This window comes from Erythrolamprus reginae, chromosome 4 (genome assembly GCF_031021105.1).
Source record: "Erythrolamprus reginae isolate rEryReg1 chromosome 4, rEryReg1.hap1, whole genome shotgun sequence".
NCBI classification, from domain to species: Eukaryota; Metazoa; Chordata; class Lepidosauria; order Squamata; family Dipsadidae; genus Erythrolamprus; species Erythrolamprus reginae.
The window spans coordinates 85,619,485-85,637,348 of NC_091953.1; the positions used below are offsets into that span (position 1 = coordinate 85,619,485).

Consider the following 17,864-nt stretch of genomic DNA (forward strand, 5'->3'; position numbering starts at 1 on the left):
AAAATTCAAATAAACATAAGTTGATTATAAAAAGGAAATCCTCATGAGGCCACCTTAAAGCAAATACATCTTGAATCTTATTTCCGTCCACGTTCTTTCCTTCTATTTAAAAGAAGAGTTTCATCCAGGGCATAAAATCAGTTTAGGATATTGGCCAAGTTGAAAGTAATCAATCATGTGGAGCAAATGAGAATGTAAAATAAGCAGGACTGGTTCCCAGGAAGGGTCAGTCTTTAAAACAATATTTCTAGTATATTTCATATTTGGACTAGCCTGTTTTACCAAAACCCATTTTGCATTAAAATATGAATTTAAAAAGGGCAAAATCAAATTGATTAATGCTGATGCCTCTTATCAAGAGATTATAAAAATGTTATTAGGCAACTATAAGTAGGATGCCTGACTTCATCTCTCTATTTTTGATTATGTTAAACATTTGCTTTGTTTTCAAATAGTTTACAAGATATGCCAGAGAGTCCCAAACATTCTCAGTTCACATATTCTTAATGCGTCAGTCATTTTTTCATGGCTCCCATGAGCCTTTTGGCTCAAAAGGCTGTAAAAACAAAACCACATATTGCCAATCCTACATCATATTATTGCTTCACAAATATATGGTGTTGCAAATGGATGTTACAAAACCAAGGTTTGCAAAGGACATTGCAAAAATTTAAAATGCCCCGTGCTCTCTGTAGGTTCACTATGGTGCCCTGGGGTTTGGGAACCCTGGATATACAGTATGTCATAGTTTTTTTTAGTGCTTAAATATTTATCAACATAGATTAAAATCAATTATTCAATCTACTGAAGTAGTATATAAAACAAAACCATTAGAACTGAATGGATTAGAATTTATAGAAGAGAGCTAAACGATAGCTTGTTTTAAACTTCATTTATTTTCTAATGTGACACTTAAAATTATTTGTGCTCTGTTTGAATTTCCTGCAGCTTAGTATGAGATATGCTCATACTCTCAACCCATGTACTTTCATTATCACTATTTTGTACATGAACTCAATTGCTAGTTGCTTCTATATTCATTACTACAAGCCAACATTTTTTTTTCATTATTTGAAATTAGATTAGCAGCAACTCAAGGCCCTTGTTAAGTTAAAAAGGATATATGCTAGTTTTAGGTTAACTGTAATGTTGAATCTTTGGTCTAAAAACCTAGATGTAGGGCATCAGAAAACCTACATTTTCTTTTCTTTTTAAAAAAATCATTTTTATTAAATATAGATACATTGAAAACATTAATTCACATACTTCAGACTTATATACAGACAACATAAGTACATACAAACATACAAAAAAAAGAGAAAAAAATCTTCTAAACCCTTTCTTTTAACGGTAAACGGTAAACGGTAAACGGTATTCCAGTCAGTTGAACTGTATTCCTTTTACAGTTCTTAACCTTCAATCTATTTCATCATTAATATCAATATTTTAATATCTGCTATCTATACAATATGATAAAAGTACAAACATTATACAAACACTTTTTAACACAATCCTAAACTGCATCAACAGGGGGATACACTCCAAGACCAGAGCGGTATTAATACCACTCTATAACACCCTGGTCAGACCACTTCTGGAGTACTGCATTCAGTTCTGGTCACCACACTTCAAAAGAGACATAGAAACTCTGGAAAAGGTGCAGAAAAGAGCAACCAAAATGATTAGGGGACTAGAAACCAAGACTTATGAAGAGCGATTGCTGGAACTGGGCATGGATAGCCTAGAGAAAAGAACGGCCAGGGGGACCTAATAGCAGTCTACAGGTACTTGAGGGGTTGCCATAGAGAGGAGGGGGTCACACTGTTTTCCAGGGCACCAGAGGGCCAGATGAGGAACTACGGTTGGAAGATGACCAAGGAGAGATTCAACCTAGAAATAAGGAAGAACTTCCTGATGGTCAGAGCGATCAACCAGTGGAACGGCCTGCCAGCGGAGGTTGTGAACTCCCCAACTTTGGACATTTTCAAGAGGAGATTGGACTGTCATTTGCCTGGGGTGCTGTAGGATTTCCTGCTTAAGCAGGGGGTTGGACTTGATGACCTGCAAGGTCCCTTTCAACTCAAATAAATAAATAAATAAATAAATAAATAAATAAATAAATAAATAAATAAATAAATAAATAAATAAATAAATAAATAAATAAATAAATAAATAAATAAATAAATAAATAAATAAATAAATAAATAAATAAATATTATTATTTATTCCTTATATCTCTATCTCTATAGCTTTACACATTTCAGGTTTCTCCTGTTTTCTTCACTCTCTCTAATTTCTTCCTTTCCTCTATCCAAATATAAAACATGTTCCAGCTTTCGTAAAATTCTGTATCTTCTTTGTTATTTAATGTATATGTTAATTTGTCCAATTCTGCACACCCTAATATTTTTTGATAATAATCCTATTGGTACTTCGTTCTCTTTCCAGTATTGTGCCATTACTATTCTTGTTGCTGTGAGAATATGTTGTGTGATATATCTATACTTTCCCCCTAGATTCTCCTCAAATATACCTAATAAAAATGCTTCTGGTTTCATATTAATCTTTTGTTGTGTTATTTCTTCTAACCATTTATGTATTTTAATCCATATTTTTTTAATTTTAGGGCAGAAAACTTACATTTTCATCTTTCAAATGGCAACAGGTGGTCATGGTAAAAGGATGGTTATGTGATGCCTATTAAATCTTTATGGGTCCAACCACAGGACTCCATATTGCACTACCACAAATTGACAGTGTCATTTTTTACATGTGGTGTAGATCAAAACACAAAATACCACCATCATTATCAAGTTAATTCCTTAGTTATTTAGATATTAAGAATAGTTATTTCAAGTTCCAAGTAAGACCTACATGGTAGAGTTACTTCTAAGCAGTTTCCTTTATTGTTACTGAACTATCAACAGAAATAAACCTAGTCAAAGCCAACGAAAGCAAGTTCCTTACATCGCTGGCTGGGGAATTCTGGGAGTTGAAGTCCAGATATCTTCAAGTTGCCAAGTTTGGGAAACACTGTCTTACATCACTGAAGTTACTGTATATTCTGAGAAACTTTAAGGAAAGAACTCACCTGACCCACTTCCTTCTAATCAAATTATCTAAACTTCACTGTCTCTTATTCCTCTGGAATGCATACTCTCCCTCTGGGAAATCTAGACTACATCCAACAACAATTTTTGAGATTAAATAAACTTGTTATTTAGCTTTTCTAGCAGCTGAAAAATGCAGACTCTATCATAAAATTGTAATACAGTATATCTGAATAGCTCTGAGGAAGGGAGACACAGTATTCAAGGGTAAAAGCATAATAGTTGTACACAATTTGTTGGCTTTGCTTAGTAGATCTATTTTATCTATTTTATATTGGTTTTTCAAATATCTGCCTCACTGATTTAAAGAATAAACATGTAGAAAGGTTAATGAATACATTGGGAGAACTTCAAACTTAATTAAATTCTACTGGTTCTGAAAGATATCAAGCTTTGAAAAATTATTATATTATTTAAAAGTTGCAAGGTGATAAGATTTTTGCTATTGTTATTCTTTATGGAGCATATAGAAGTTTTAATTTTAAATTGCAGAACGGGTTATGAGTCCAACATAATTGATGTATGAATATTTTTCTTTGTATGGGCCTTTTAAAATAGGGATTGGCTTTGTATTTCAAAATCAGATATAGAGCAAATGATCACCTTGGAAAACACTGGTTACGGTTCTACTCAAATTCAACTCTTAATGGCCAAAGAAAAAATTGCATTTGGTATTTTGGCAGTCATATAGGAATAATTTCCCACCATCATCTTCTAGCATAGCTTTCCTTTTTTTCTTTTTAATTCAACTGTATTTGGATTCCTGGTGATCCATCAACCTTTTTTTATTTCTAACATGTTGGGATTTTTAATGGTCTTCCCTTCAAGGATTAACAAATTCCAAAAACACTTAGCTTTTCAAAGTTAGATTTGCAGGTCATATCAGTTACATTTACTTTTCTTAGTAAGATTTGTTAGAACCCTAGAAAAGGGGTCCCCAGCCTGTGGGCTATAGCCCATTAATGGGCTGTGGCCTATTTGCAACCAGGCCGTGTGGGTGCTCAGCTGGTGTGTGCATGTGTGCACGTGAAACTCCATTCATGCAAACGTCGCAGGTGCTCAAAGCCTCACATTAATGTCATGGGCACTCGCAGCCTCACTTGTGTGTGTATCTTGGGGGCTTGCAACCTCACGCCCATGCTTGCAGCACCACTCGTGCAAGCATTGCAGGTGCTCACAGCCTCATTCGCACAAGTGTCATAGGTGCTCACAGCCTCGTGTGTCACTCATGCAGTTCCACTCGTGTGAGCGCTCACAGTCCCACTTGCAGATCAATGGGTGCTCACACATGTGAATGTGCTTGCACACCCATAAAATCATCCCCTCTTTCTCCCCACTTTCCCCCACTTTGGGCTGCCAACCCAGAAAGGTTGGGGAACTCTGCCCTAGAAGACCCTAGATTAAAGTGATCAGATCACGAGTTTGGTACGGCAGGACACCATCAGCGGCAGCAGGGGGGGGCAGGGACGGACGGACAACTGACAAAATTCAAAACGCTCAAAAAAGCTTGCCTCTTTTTCCCCATGAAAACATAGCTGGTGGAGGGTGGCGGCTTTGATGGTGTCTGCAGGGCCCCTGTCTTGTAGGCTTGGAGGGTTGGAGGGAGACTGCAGCGGGAGTTGTGGGTCCCGCAGCATCAGGACAGGTTTGGCCCATCATTTTTGGGCGCAGAAGTGGCTTGGGTGGGCTCGCTGGCTTGCAGCAAGCCCAGCAGCAGGAGGGCTGGACAGGTGAGGGGCATTGTGGCGGCAGCGGTGGGGCACTGTGGAATCGGAGCGAGCAAGCGTGCTTCTGCAAACTGGCCGCCCGAATAAAGCAGGACTTTTTAAAAACAACGCGGGATGTGGGAAAAATTCCTAAAAAGTGGGACTGTCCCGCTGAAAGCGGGCTGTCTGGTCACTGTTCTGTCTGGGTCACTCCGGAAGCTATGACCAACCCAAAAAGATAAGCCAGACACACCAGTAAAATTCAAATACAGTTTTATAATGTTCAAGAGAAACGAAGCTAACAGAAAATGTCCTTACAAAGCAGGAAAACACTGGAACTCCAAATAGATACACGAAGGCAATTGTCCGTGCATCAATATAGGATTCTTGCTGCCAAGACGAGGCTGTAGATAACAGACATACACCTCCCATGGTTCTTCAAGACTGCTGGGCCACGAGCCAGGAACAGAAACGGCGAGAAAACAATGCAGGTTACAGCAACTCCAAACTGATAACACTCCACATGGCTTCAAGAGCTTGCCTGCCTTATAAACCCTTCCCTGCTAATGAGGACCACACCCAAGCCCTGGTGTTCCTTATTCAATGCTGATAATATTTCCTCAATTGATCCTTCCTTTGATCTAAACGTCTCTGTCACATGTCAATGACAGCTTGGGCTTCGTCACCTAATGACTCCAAAGACTCCAAGCTACTGGCTGGGGAGAGCCCCTCTCCAGGGCTCCCATGCTGTTCTTCTTCATCACATTCCTGACTGGACTCTCCCCCGTCCGACTGCTCAGCCCCCTCCTCTTCACTGTCAGCCTCCTCCGGGCATGGAGCCAGCAGAGTCTTTGATCTGCCTCAGGCTGAACCACAACACCATCCCCCCTCGGAAGGCTCCTCCCCACCTGCCAGTGGAGAGAACGTGGTTTCTGGGGGAACCGGGCGTGGTAGTCCCGAATGAGTTCGGGAGCGTCCAGCAATGCTGCTTCCACCCAGGAGCAATCATCAGGGTCCCCCTCCACCCATTGCACCTTGTATTGGAAACAAGCGTCTACCTAACGGGAATCCAGAATGGCATGCACCATGACATCAGGGAGGTGGTCACGAACACAAGGGGCAGGAAACACAGGAACGTTGGGACGGAGCGGACAATTGGGAGGGACAGGGACTAACAGAAAACGATGAAACACAGGGTGGACCTGCAAATTGGCCAGCAAGGTGAGCCGGTAGGCCACCGGATTGATAACTTTTTCAACGGGAAAAGGTCCCAGGAACCGGGGTTCTAACTTGTGCCTAGGTAATTCAGAGGCTATGTATTTCGTGGACAGCCACACCTGATCCCCCACCGCCAAGGGGGGCACATCCCATCTGGAGCGGTCAGCCACCCTCTTATAATCCTCTTTGGCCTTATTGAGATACCGTTTTACCATCTCGTGTACTGCCTGCAGTTCCGAGATGAAGTCCTCTGCAGCAGGCACCGGGGAATCCAAGAGGGTCAAGGGAAAGAAGCAGGGATGGAAGCCATAATTTGCAAAAAAGGGCATGAGTCGGGTCGAGGAGTGGCGGGAGTTGCTAAAAGCAAACTCCGCTACAGGGAGGAACCGGGACCAATCAGACTGGCGATCCGCCACTACACACCGAAGGTATTGCTCCAGTATCCCTATGACCTTTTCTGTGCCTCCATCGGTCTGGGGGTGCTGCGTCGATGCGAGGCACACGGACACATTCAGGGCGGACATCAGTTCTCACCAGAACCGGGCTGTGAATTGGGTTCCCCTGTCAGGGTTGGGTTCCCCTGTCAGAGAACACCCAATCCGGGAGCCCATGCAACCTGAAAACGTGGCTGATAAACATTTGGGCCGTGAGTTGGGCAGTGGGCACCCTATTGCAAGGTATGAAATGAACCATCTTTGTGAGCATATCCATCACCACCATGACTGCCATGAATCGAGCAGAGGAAGGCAAATGGGTCACGAAGTCAATGGACACGGCACCCCAGGGTCTCTTGGGCATGGGCAAGGGTTGCAGTAGTCCTGGCGGGGCCCCAGTCACCCCCTTGGCCATACGACACCGGACACAGGTGACCACATAGGAACGCACATCATCTTGGAGACGTGGCCACCAGAACGTCCAAGTGACCAGCTCTAACATTTTAAAAAGGCCAAAATGCCCTGCCACTGGACTGTCATGACACTGGGCCATAATCAGGCCCCTCACTGGGCCTGCGGGCACATACAGACGGTACCGGAGCAGACCGTCTTGGAACATCCATGGGGAATTGGGTGCTAACTCCCGCACCCTCTGCGCTACAAACCCATCCCCCCCACTGCGCCTCCGGTAAACAGCGATGCAAGTCCACTGGGTCATGGGTCGCAGCCAAAGCTGCAGGGGGAAGGACCGTCTGAAGAGGAGCTGGCTCCTTCGGGTGAGTGTACTCTGGCTTGTGGGACAACACGTCCGCTCGAGGTTTCTGGGTGCTGGGAGTGTACCTAATGCGAAAATTGAACCGCGCGAAAAAGAAGGACCAGCGGATCTGTCTGTGGTTCAATTTCCGAGCCGTCTGGAGATACTCTAGGTTACAGTGGTCCGTCCGTACTTCTATCTGATGACGGGCCCCCTCCAGGTAATGCCGCCAATGCTCAAAGGCGGCCTTAACCGCTAAGAGTTCCTTCTCCCAAATTGTGTAATTTCTTTCCGAGGATGACCATTTGCGGGAGAAGTAGGCACACAGAAACAGGATGTCACCAGGAGGATGGGCTTGGAGTAGCACTGCGCCAACCTCTACGTCCAAGGCGTCTGTTTCCACCACAAACGGCTGAGTGGGATCAGGATGGCGCAGGAGCGGTTCAGCCATGAACGCTGCTTTCAGGGTGTCAAAAGCCCGCTGTTCCGCCTACCCCCAACTAAACGGGACTTGTTTCTGTAATAAACGAGTCAAGGGCATGGTTAACGTGGCATACCCCGGAATAAAAGTACGATAGTAATTCGCAAACCCCAAGAGACGTTGTACGTCTTTAACCCTGCGTGGAGGTTGCCAAGACTGAAGCGCGGCCACTTTGCCCGGGTCCATGGAAATGCCACCTGGAGATAAAATGTGCCTGAGGAATTCTACAGTGGTCTGGAAGAATTGGCACTTCTCCAGCTTGGCATACAAATGCTGCTCTCGTAACCTGAGCAGGACCCGGCGCAAATGGCCCAAGTGCATGGCATGGTTCGGGGAATATACCAAAATGTCATCAAGATAAATTACAACAAACTGGTCCAACATGTCCCGGGACACATCATTCATCAGATGCTGAAATACTGCCGGGGCATTGGTGAGGCCAAAGTGCATCACGGTGTATTCAAAGTGGCCGTAACGAGTGCCGAACGCTGTCTTCCACTCATCCCCGGGCCGCACCCGGACCAAATTGTGCGCACTGCGCAAATCAATTTTAGTGAACACTATTGCCATCCGCAACCAGTCTATGAGTTCAGGGATCAAGGGCAAGGGGTACCTATTATGCACCGTGATGGCGTTAAGGCGCCGATAGTCACAGCAGAGGCAAAGATTGCCCGTTTTCTTCTTCACGAACAGAACAGGGGCAGACAAGGGGGACTTGGACGGCTGAATAAAACTCTTGGTCAGATTCTTATCGATAAACTCCTTGAGAGCCACAAGCTCTGGCTCTGACATGGAGTACAAACGACCAGCCGGGAGCTTGGCGTCAGGGATCAGGTCTATGGCGCAGTCGTACGACCTATGCGGTGGTAGCTGATCCGCCTCCTTCTCGTTGAAAACATCGGCGAACTCCTCGAGGCAGCGGGGTAACTGGATCACAGGAACTACTGGGCCGTGGGCTGCACACACATGTCGATGGTGGTCCACACACTGCAAGCTGGAGAATGTTACAAGGTTCTGGGACTACACCACATGCGGGTCATGCGCGCGCAGCCACGACAACCCCAGCATGAGGGGAAAGTGAAGCCCCTTGTGCATCATGAGTTCCGATGCACATCCACACCGGCAGGGTCTGGAAACCCTGCCGGTGTGGATGTGCCCATCAATGGTCTCAACAGTTAATGGAGGGATGACAGGACAAAGGGGTAAGGAATGGCGTTGGGCAAAGGCTTTGTCCAGAAAAATTGTAGTTGCCCCCAAATCCACGAGGGCCAATGCAGGATAGGTCTGAGTCTGTTGAGCAATATGCAGGGTCACAGAGAGCGTCAGGTGTCGAAACGGTCCGGAGTCTGTAGCCGCAGAGTTGGGAGAAAGTGGGATCCCCGCCCGACCTAGTGTTGCCAGCAAGCCGGGGCCCCCTCGTTTCCCGACCGCTCCAGCGACTGAGGACGTCCAGACGAAGGATCCACTATCGTAGAGTCCATGACAGGGACAGTGACACAAGGGGTTGTCTCCTGAAACTGAACGGGGGAAGCCATTGGAAGCACAGGAGAGCTGGGGGGTACTGGAACGGCGGCAGCCACCGTGCTCTGCCTTTTGTGGGGACAAACTACAGCAAAATGTCCCAGGCCCCCGAAATAGAAACAAAACCCGGACGCCCGCTGACGCCCCCTTTCCTCCGGGGTCTGGCGGGGTCGGGCGTAACTTACGTCCATCGGCTCCCCGGCGGAAACACGATCCATCAGGCATGGAGGCAGGCTGGTTGAAAACGTTGGGGTGCAAGGCCCGGAGTCGGGGTTTCTACGGTCGACAACCCCCGCCGTGGAACAGGTGTCGGCGGGACGCCTGACTCACGGGGGTTGGACCGTCCTGCTCGACAGACTTCCCTGGCCAACAGCCTGGCCTCTATTGCCAGGCAATGCCGCTCCAAAGCGTCCAGAGTCCCAGGCAGCACCTCATGCACCAGCTCATCCAGCATGGTGTCCGATAATCCATCCTGAAAGGCCTCGAGCAGGGCAGCCTCATTCCATTGGACCTGCCCAGCCAGGGACCGAAATTCAGCCATGTATTCCGCCAGGGGGCGCGAACCCTGGCGCAGTTGCTTCAGCGCCTGCGTGGCCATCTGCTCTTGCACCGGGTCAGCGAATTGGCGATGCAGCTGGTCACAGAAAGCTGCAAAATTCTAGAGTAGAGGGTCATCTCGATCCAGGTAAGGTGCCACCCACGACGCTGCAGGGCCAGCCAACAAGCCACCTTGTGGTCATCTCCAGGAAAGTGCACCATCTGGGCATTTATGAACAGCTGCACTTGACTCAGGAAAGCAGAAAACATCCGCCGGTCCCCCCAGAACTTCTCTGGCATCGCCACGAAACATTTCCTCCTCAGCAAAGGCACTGGAGGAGGTACCATGGGTGGCGCCCGGGGTGGGGCCGGCTGGTGGGACAAATCATCCACCTGACGTTGTAACACCAGGACCGTCTGGGTCAAATGCGCAATTTCCCTGCGCAACTCCTCAAACACTGCCTGCATGTCAGCTGCAGAAACTGCCATGGTTTAAGGCAAAAACAGGAACCCAAAAAGCAAAAATGCCAAACAAAGAACAGGCAGCAGGTAGCAGGAAAAAATAAACAAACCACCCCAAACTGTGAACAAGGTGTGTCTGGTGGTTGGTGGAGTGTTATACTGTTCTGTCTGGGTCACTCCAGAAACTATGACCAACCCAAAAAGATAAGCCAGACACACCGGTAAAATTCAAATACAGTTTTATAATATTCAAGAGAAACGAAGCTAACAGAAAATGTCCTTACAAAGCAGGAAAACACTGGAACTCCAAATAGATACACGAAGGCAATTGTCCATGCATCAATATAGGATTCTTGCTGCCAAGACGAGGCTGTAGATAACAGACATACACCTCCCATGGTTCTTCAAGACTGCTGGGCCACGAGCCAGGAACAGAAACGCCGAGAAAACAATGCAGGTTACAGCAACTCCAAACTGATAACACTCCACATGGCTTCAAGAGCTTGCCTGCCTTATAAACCCTTCCCTGCTAATGAGGACCACACCCAAGCCCTGGTGTTCCTTATTCAATGCTGATAATATTTCCTCAATTGATCCTTCCTTTGATCTAAACGTTTCTGTCGCATGTCAATGACAGCTTGGGCTTCGTCACCTAATGACTCCAAAGACTCCAAGCTACTGGCTGGGGAGAGCCCCTCTCCGGGGCTCCCATGCTGTTCTTCCTCGTCACATTCCTGACTGGACTCTCCCCCATCCGACTGCTCAGCCCCCTCCTCTTCACTGTCAGCCTCCTCCGGGCATAGAGCCAGCAGAGACGCAGCTGGTCTTTGATCTGCCTCAGGCTGAACCACAACAGTCACCTTACCCTAGATACATGTTATCCAGTTCTAAACGTCAATTGTTAGAAGGCATAATGTAAAGAAAAAAATAATAAAGTTAATTTATTTATTTTTTTAAAAATCCACATTACATAAATAAGTAAATCAATAGCTGACTAAATTAAAAGGCCACATACTGCTTAGGGAAGTCATGGCATTGAAAATGTATAAATAATGCATTCAATATTGATCAGAAATTAAGAAGTCATCATTGGCTATGATTGGAATTTGATATCTTGTCTTTGGAATATACAGTATATTCCTATTCTGGATGAAACTTTTGGTGGTCCCAACACATCTGGTTTAAGATACAGAGCTCTCCCTGCATTGCAAATCACCTGAAAAACTGCAAATTTGACACATCCATGTTTTTCCTCCATATTAGACTGATAACACCATGTTGCCTATATGGGATGAATTACATTATTTGGTATGGTATGAAAAGGCTTTCCACATTTTTATCCAGAGTTGAATCTAATTATTCTTGTAATAATAGTATCACTTTTGCTTTGGCATTTACATTAAAATCATATGTTTGATGGAGATCTGAAATGAATCTGTTAACTATTATAAAGCTTAACATAGACTTCTTAACTCATATAAGAAATAGAATTAAACACAGCTTGGAGAAAATTCCCTTAATTGAAAAATAATTTTCCCACTATTTATTTTCTAATTCCAGATAGTTTCTTCAGGCAGCTTTTCAGTATAAGCTTCTCAAGAAAAAGCTTACTTTACTGCAGAAGTCTCCAGCTCCTGAGCAGGGCCGCCAATAGGGCGGTACTACTGGGAGTGTTGTACCAGGCCCGGCCATGAGGGGGGGCCGGTTTTGCCCACCGTCGCACATGCGCAATACCAGCCCTCTCTTGCCGGCTGCGAGGCAGGACTCGAAGCCCCGACGGAGCCTTTGGCAGCGCGGGCCCGGCAAAATTGAAAAATTATTCAGTTGCAAAATTGTTACAATCGGCACAGCACAGATCAGCAAAAATGCCTAGTTTTCTCTAATCTGCCTGAAGAGCTTCATAGCTGCTCAAGATGAAGTTTGGATCAGACCTAATTTGGTATACATTTTGGTTATGGCGTTAGATTTTTTTCGAAATTGTTCCCTTCTAAGTGTGAGGGTAAGATGTGTTGCTTTGGAGTTGACATGTTTTTTGGAGCCGTCTCGCCATTTTAGATTTGAGAATCAAAACACCATCCTGGATTCGAGAAGCAAGCATTGTGGGAAGTAGAATGATTTGAATATGCAAAGGAGAAGCTGGGTAATGCTATTATGGTCTTTTCAAAAAAACAAAACTACCATCATATTTTGACACTTGTACAGAGAAGATCTGAAGCGGGAGTTGGTTATTTTACATTGTACCTTCTAAATTATATTAAACGCATAGAGAGTAATATCTCACCATATGTTTAATAGATATGATAACATCCTAGGAAAAAAAGAATAAATAATAAAGAGGGGAAAAAAGGTGTTGCTCTTAGAGCCACGGACATGCTATTTGTTAAGAGACATTATACATTACACATTTAAAAGCTTAAATATATTAAGTTATGGAACTCAATAGCAGGTATGTGTATGAGAAAAAAATCTTGGATTTTTGGCACATTTGCTTCATAATGTGGATTTGATGATACTTGAGGGTATGTTCTTTTTTATAAAGCAATTTAAAAATTTTGCAAACTTTGGAAAATGCTATAAGTAGATAGGTGGAGAGGTTAATGAGAAGAGGGAATGGTTTTTTACTCTTCCCTCTTCCTTCTCTTCTTTTTTCTTGCACTGTGCTTTTTACAGCTATGGTGGAGTTTACCTAGTTTTAAACGTTAGTGCATATAATTTATCTTCTGGTTACCTATTATTTATTGGTATTATTGTGAAAACAAATATTTTTCTAGTGTGATGCAGGAGTATTTTGTCTTTATCCTTTGTGCCATCTTATTGCTGCTTTTAATATTGTTGATGGCAAAAATAATAATATTTTGTTAATTTGGTGTATTTGCACTGTTCTGGTTATTTATTTATTTATATGTATGTAATATGTTGATGTCACTTGAATATATTTTCTGCATTATTAACATATTATTAATCTGTCAAACAAGTGTATCTTGTAGTGGCAGGGTTTAAATTTTTTTTTGAAAGGTAAATTTAATACATAATTGGTATGTCGCAAAATAAAGTAGTTTTAAAATGGTGGGGGGGGGCAGACACTTCAGCTGTATGGGGCCCCAAAATTCCTGATGGCGGCCCTGCTCCTGAGCCATGGATCTGTACTGGTCAGTGGCGTGTCAGGAAACAGTCCACATAGTTGGAGATGAGCAGTGGATGAGCAAGCAAAATCGACCCTCCCCCCCCAAGCAATCTGTGGAAAAATTGTCTTCCATGAAACTCATCTTGGTTGTTTAAAAAGTTGGGAATTGCTGTTTTCCTGAACATACTTATTGTACATTTTCTTTGACAATATAATATTAATGATTACTGAACTATACACATGCATAGACATTTGCAGAATGTAGATGTATGTAGAGGTTTAGCCAAAGGGGTTTTGTATACAGTATATGTTAATACAGTTATCCCCTGATCATTGCGGGGGTTCTGTTCCAGGACCCCCCGCAACGAGCGGGTTTTCGTGAAGTAGCGCTGCGGAAGTAAAAACACCATCTGCGCATGCGCAGATGGTGTTTTTACTTCTGCAGCGCTAGCGAGGAGCCGGACTCAGCTGGGAAGCGGCGCTGGGGTTTCCCCACCGCCCACGCAAACTCCTCGCTGCCGCTCGCCCGCCCTTCGCCCGCCCACCCCGCTCGCTTGCGCCGCTTCCCAGCTGAGTCCTGAAGCGAATTCTCAGCTGGGAAGCGGCCCCAGCGAACGGCGTGGGCGGGAGAAGGGCGCGAGCCGCGGGCGCAAGGGCAGGCAGGCTGCGGACAAGCCGTTCGCTCGGGCCGCTTCCCAGCTGAGTACTCAGCTGGGAAGCGGCCCCAGCGAACGGCGTGGGCGGGAGAAGGGCGCGCGAGCCGCGGGCGCGCAGGCAGGCAGGCTGCGGACAAGCCGTTCGCTCGGGCCGCTTCCCAGCTGAGTACTCAGCTGGGAAGCGACCCCAGCGAACGGCGTGGGCGGGAGAAGGGCGTGCGAGCCGCGGGCGCGCGGGCAGGCAGGCTGCGGACAAGCCGTTCGCTCGGGCCGCTTCCCAGCTGAGTACTCAGCTGGGAAGTGGCCCCAGCGAACGGCGTGGGCGAGAGAAGGGTGCGCGAGCCACGGGCGCGCGGGCAGGCAGGCTGCGGACAAGCCGTTCGCTCGGGCCGCTTCCCAGCTGAGTACTCAGCTGGGAAGCGGCCCGAGCGAAGCGGCAGCAGCAAGGAGTTTGCGTGGGCGGTGGGGAAACTCCTCGCTGATGCCCGCCAAGAGGGGGAAGACCTAGGGAAGCCGCCCAGCAGCTGATCTGCCCGGCGCCATCTACGCATGCGTGCCCATAGAAAAAAAGGGCGCGCATGCGCAGATGGTGTTTTGACTTCCGGGTTGAAAAATCGCAAATTAGCCTGTTCGCAATGGTCGGGGACGCAATAACCGGGGGATCACTGTACTTTATTTCAATGGAAAGGACTTTAAAAGCCTTTAGTTTTTTTAAATTGTGTTTTAATGCTGTAATAAGGATAAATAGTATATATAAATAGAAATATTGTTGCTGTGATCAAATCACAGCTAAAATTGCTTTGAGCTGAAAAAAATCCACTTATTTTTTTTATTTTAGGGTATGTCAGTCAGTAATGGGCTGCTGCCTCCCTGGAAGGTGGGGGGCGCAGTGGGAATAGTAAGTTTATGGGCTATTTATTTAATACTTAATAGTTTTTTTTAATTGTCCTTCCTTCTCTAGTACCTTAGCATGATCCTTAATTGCTTTTAAAATAGGAAATAATTAAATAGTATGTTTTTACCCTTAAATGCTTTAATCATTTTAATCATTATCTAGAACTGAGTTTTTATAGCAATTAAAGAAAAATGACCTACTTGCCTAATCTGTTATCATACTGAACCTTGTGGGTTCAGTACAAAACCTTAAAATGTTACTATGCTCCTCCACAAATAACGCTGTCTATCATTTGCTCTTTTTTGTGCCTACTCAAATAATGTGACTTAATCAACTGACAGAGTCCAAGCACCTATTTGAAAACTTATATTGGTGGGTGTTGTGGTTGACTCTGGCCCAGCTCCTGCCCCAGGGAATGTGGAGGTGGATGCAGGGAAAACTTCAACATGACATAGGCCTGTTTTATTGCTGCAGAGTCAGGTAGTTCAGTTTTCTTGGACAAAGAAGAAGGTGGGAGTGACTTGGAAGAGGGGGGCTTGGCACACAGCCCAGGAAATCAATCTCCATTATCTTCAGTTGATTCGTATGCGGAAGTCTTGGACCCACGCAGACGCAGAGTTATGTACAAAAGAGACCAATTGAGGACATATTACAGGAGATAAGAGGGGCCACCTGTGTTTGGGTGGGGCTCCAGTAATTAGTGCTGCTTGTTGAAGATTATCTGATCGTTGTTCTGCAGGACTGCCTTGCTGTTTCCGGACTTAGTTTGTTGATTTTTCACGACTTTGAAACCAAAGCAGAACAAAGTGTGTGTGTGTTTCACTGTGACGTTTCTTCACAGCTGCAAGCTAAGTAATTAAGGACTGATTAAGGGAATTATACAGATTACCAGGTTGTTTTGGGGACAAGTGCTCTTTGCAATACAAAAAGAGTGCTTAGTTTATTTTGAATTTTGTGATAAAGAACATTGTTTTGAATTTTCAAACGTGTGTGTCTCTGAAATTTGTACCCTTGAATTTTCAGGAGGCTCATACCAGAGAGCCCGGCAGAACAGTGGGTAACCCATTCCCACCCAGTCACAAGACCTTTAAGCAACACCCGGCCACATGATTGTCAAGCCACTCCCACCTGGTCACATGACCATCATGCCACACCCACAAAATAAGCCATGCCCACAGTGTGGCAGTAAAAATTTTGGCAGCCCATCACTGATGCCAGTGTGATATAGTTAGAATCCTATATGAAAAGTGGGCAGATCAGAGTTTGAATTCAGTGGGGATGAAGTTCCCTGGCAGACTTTGGACCACTATCTTTAACAGAATTGTTAGGAAAACATTTGTGCAGAGGAAATGTGATAAAGTTCCTGAACAAAAAGTAGAATATAAATATAATTAATTATGGTTGCTTGTATATTCATATACTGTACTATATGAAAATAAACATACAATGGTATATTGCATTTTGATAAAGTTGGGTACCAAAATATCCAAACATTTTCCTGTAGCCTCAAAATCTTAATGTTGTGGGTTTTTATAACTACTCTGCAATGGTATTCAAATGTCTAGAAAGTATAAGAAAATCACCAGGAGAAATAATATTTATCAAAGATTCAGAACCCAAGTGACAGCATGAGAACAGGGTTGGCAATGACCTGGAAATAGAAAGATAATGTGCAGACTCATTCATTTTTCTCCCCCAGTCTCTTGGGGCACAAAAGTGACCTCATCACTCAAGGAAAATGACCTCTGTCAATATGTTTGAAATAGTAAGAACATGTTTCAAACAAAGTGGAAGTTTCAACATACTCCTTTAAAACAAAAAAGGTTTAAAGTATGAGTGGCAGAGAGGAATTGTTAGAGTCACTACTTTTCTAATGAATGTATTCAATACGCTTTTTGTTTAAGTGCAGTGCATGTGAAACAATCTTTTTAGAACTACTGGTACATGTCCCCCCCCCACACTTTTTCCCCCGATCTCTTCCTGGAATAAACTTTAAGATAATTTTATAAAATACTTAAAGAAGTTGAAGACATTTTGGTTCAATAAAAAGAAATGTGTTATTGTTCTTTTTAATACTTGGACACCAGGACTAATATTTATGAGTAGGGTTTTTTTTCTATCTGGAGAGCCTTCCTGGTCTATCTGGAGTGAGTCTGTCTACTAGTTATATTTGTGCATATTATTGGCTGTGAAATTTTTCTAAATGAATAATATAAACAATCAGTGTGCTAATGTAAGCAGATCATTCTTCACACAATTTATATGACTGATAAATAAATCACTAAGAACTCTTTGTGACTTTGTAACAATTTCAACAAAAATAATACTTAACTATGGTTTAAATACAGCATTATGGTACTTAGCTTTTCTCACAGATGAATTCTGTGGAATATGTGAACAAGAAATATTTGTAATTGATATATCATATGCTTTGATTGTTACATCTTAGTTTCAGGGGCCAGCCAATTAATTTTAGGAAAAGATTCATCTGTTTAAAGGAGTTAGAAACAGTTCTCATTTGCTTAAAAGTATCTTTTTTCTCTTGTGTATTGCCCTGAGAATCCAAAGTATGGGTATTGGCTCCACCTTCTTCCTTTTAGAGACTGAATCCATTGAGCTTTCTGTCACGCCTCTCCTGACTGACCCACAGTTTGGTTCAGTCTTAACATCCGAGAGAGACATGTGTTTCTTTCCTTTTCAAAAGGAAGGAAAGCAATTTTTGGATCCTCAGAGCAGGAAAGGAGTTTATCAGAAGTTTAACTAAGCAGTCTGATTCAGCCTTTTGTGTGTCGAAAAAGGCACAGCCTGCCACTTTAAGAGTAGTGGAGGAGAATGGAAGGCAGGAGCTTCAGAAGCAACGCCTCTGGAACACCCAGCTAGAGGGAAGGTTTATTTCTTTCAGTTCGTTTGTTTGAATCAGCTGTAGACCTCTAGAAGAACAGGCCTAGTAGCAGAGAGTTGGAAAA

At 44.3% G+C, this 17,864-nt stretch overlaps 1 protein-coding gene across 2 annotated transcripts in view; it reads left to right on the forward strand.

The window, feature by feature from the left end:
• MID1 (midline 1) overlaps nucleotides 1–17,864 on the forward strand; it is a 351,173-nt gene that overhangs the window by 64,021 nt on the left and 269,288 nt on the right. The window lies entirely within an intron of this gene.